Source organism: Etheostoma spectabile, unplaced genomic scaffold (assembly GCF_008692095.1).
Source record: "Etheostoma spectabile isolate EspeVRDwgs_2016 unplaced genomic scaffold, UIUC_Espe_1.0 scaffold119, whole genome shotgun sequence".
NCBI classification, from domain to species: domain Eukaryota; kingdom Metazoa; phylum Chordata; class Actinopteri; order Perciformes; family Percidae; genus Etheostoma; species Etheostoma spectabile.
Genome location: NW_022605570.1, coordinates 365,832 through 368,987, shown reverse-complemented (window position 1 = coordinate 368,987; position 3,156 = coordinate 365,832).

The window sequence follows — 3,156 nt, the reverse complement described above, 5'->3', positions numbered from 1 at the left end:
AAACTTTAATAACAAGCACAAGCCCGGCATTTCAACCTTGGCAGACAGCTCCCATCACTTTCGCCAACAACTGGACCACCCCTGGTTAACCTTTAGGTGAAAGGTCCACCTCCCGCGGTCAATGTTCCCCTGACACACACTTACATGCACAAAACACTTCCTCATACGCATGCATGAACAGAAGTACACACACTCTTGAGGGTCCAGGTGAACTGTGATCCCAAACATTATGCACTGAACCCTGTTCCCTCCCTGGAGACATTTACCCCGCACACATTTGTTTTTGCTCTTCTGAAATCGTGTTCCTGATGTCTCACCATGTGAAACATGGTCCTCTTTTACAAGGATGCAAGGTGTGTATGTCTTTATCCATTCATGCCTTTTTGGGATCTATCCCCTTTAATTTTCAACAAAAACAATGTGGAAGTGCGGCAAGCAAATTATATAAAAAGAATACATCATTCATATTATATATATATATATATATATATATATATATATATATATATATAATATATGATGTATTCTATTTATTTATTATAAATATATTATTTGATCGCACAATCTCAGGAAAGGACTTGTTTCACTATCAAAATTTGATCCATTCAGTCTGATAACATTTGGAAAGTCTAGAAGGGCTGCATGATTATCATTGTATCCCCATTCAAGTTAGCTGAGTGCTAGTTTATATCCATGAAGTTCCACTTCCGGGATTGCTTTGTTGCTGTCGGAAATTCCGCTGGATTTCACTTATTTAGGCCGGATGTTTTGTTTGTGTTAGAATTTTAAACTCTAATGGATTTCTGAGGACTATGGTTAACTGCTCCGCAGATCTCTGCAGGGTAAATCCAGACAGCTAGCTAGACTCTCTGTCCAATCTGAGTTTTCTGTTAAACGACTAAAACTACTTTTGAATGTACAAGTGATCCACCAAAACAAGTTCCTTCCAGAGGCTATTTAGCAGCAGCACACAAGTTTTCCCGGTGCTTAGTGATGACCATGACCAATTGACCAAGACAATTGTGATTGGTTTAAAGAAATCCCAATAAACCGGAGCATGATTTTCTCCCATCACAGATTTGCCATTTGGGATAGCCATACCTCCCTTCACAGCGCTGTGGTGGAAGGTCTGGCAATGCGAGAATAGTTGAGTGCTAAACCAGAAGTAGCCAACTCGGCTGGCAGAGGTCCATAGACGATCATCTGTATAATTGTGTAAGCAGAGATCGAACTTCTTTGGCATGATGCGCCACTGGGCAACTGGGAATGAATTGAGGCTCCACTCAAACGCTGTATCTACAACATGGCATCATGACATTGTGTAAACATACACGCCGACTTTCTTAAGCCACCTGTAATCACTTAGATCTATCCGTCTGTAAGTGTACGCTGTATACAGCCAGCGTAAACATACACACCGACTTTCTGAAGTGGCATGTTATCTGTACACACTGGGCTATTCACGTGTATGTCTATGCTGTATAGAGCGGGCTTTAACATAAACGCACACTTGCCGTGTTATCTCCACTTGCTGTGTTATCGCCACTTGCCGTGTCATTGCAAGAAGAAAGCGACGGTTGAGTTTAGGAAATGTGGCACCAAGGTTGGGTTTAGGAAAAGAAGAACGGGGTAGGCTTTAGTAAAAAAGAGAACTTGACGGTTAAGTTTAGGAAACGAAGAATGGGGTTTGCTTCATAGAAACATGACACACACGTGGGACACAATCTATGGTCTCCTGGGTGAATGTCCCGTGTTTTACCCATCCACCACCCTGGCCAACCTCCCAATGCGGATTTTTGCTCTTTCATACTACTCGCTACGGTAAATTCTCACGCTATTGCAAGGAAATTTAAGTCAATGGAGGCCAAACGGGGTTGATAAACACGTTAAAAAGCAAGTATGTGTCTTGTTAACACGCCAATAATGGCATACAAATTGACGTGTCATACATACGCCATTTCATGAGATCAGTTTTTAGGCTGTTATTGTATACATCCATGGTTTTCACCCAAAACAGAAACCTTTTTAGAGTTTCCCTGTACTATACATCAGCCCATTGCACATTCTGCACTCAACCCATTTAGACTTTTTTTTCTTTATTATGCAACAGTTACTTTGTATGTTAATATTTGTCTTGTGCATGTATTGTTTATTTCACATTATTTAATGTTTAATATATGTTAATATGTTTGTTTATGTTTGCAACATTCACCAAGGCAATTTCCATGTAGGTGTAATCATTATTGCAACCTGATTCAGATTTTACAGATACTTACAGATATTTTGCTTTATACTGGCCGCATTTTTATGTAGTAAACAATGTAAAAGTAAAATTGCAAAACCTTTACTGGCAGTTAAAATGACAATGTAAATTAAGATCTCCATCAAGAACTGACTTTCTGTTATGGACCGAGGTTGGGAAATCACTTATTTAGCATTTGCATATGATCGGTTTCACAACAATGAAATCCCGCTGTATTGCCATACTGACATGGCTGCAGTGCAGGGGAGTTTATTTTCTCAAACCCTGATGCCAGCGCCCTGACTGTGTATTCAATTATTCCCCCTCAAAAAAAGCCACAGGCAAAACGTCGGTGGTTGGCTGGATTTAAAACTGAGGTTTGGGAATAAGACAAGAGGGAGGGATAACTTCAAAATCAAGACAGAGATAAACGAAATCAAAGGCAGAAGTAAAAATATAAAAAGATACAACAGGCCCAGTGTTGCAATATTGCTCCTGTTAGCTGTCTATTTTATCCTGACTGAGTTAACAAAAATGCATCACTGATTTCATCTGGCCCGAGACATGATAATAACATGATCAGGTTTGAAAAGGAGGAAGGGGAGGGCGGTAGTGGAAACAACTGAAAAAAACGGTTGGAGTAGGAGGGTAACATGTTCTTGTTTTGAAAAATCATGTTGATCTTTATCTCCCGTTTGTAATGAGCTCCTCCTGGGTCAGGTTACAGTACCAGGAGGACAGTTTGAGCACTGTGCCAGCGACTGAGCACGTTGGCTTGCTTTCAGCATGGTTCAGCTGCTCGTCTGAACCTCTTTACTTTGAAAGTAATTAAAGAAAAATCCCCTTTTCTTCTTTATTACAAACAGGGTCACTGCCCTGGGATGAGGTGTGTGTGTGTGTGTGTGTGTGTGTGT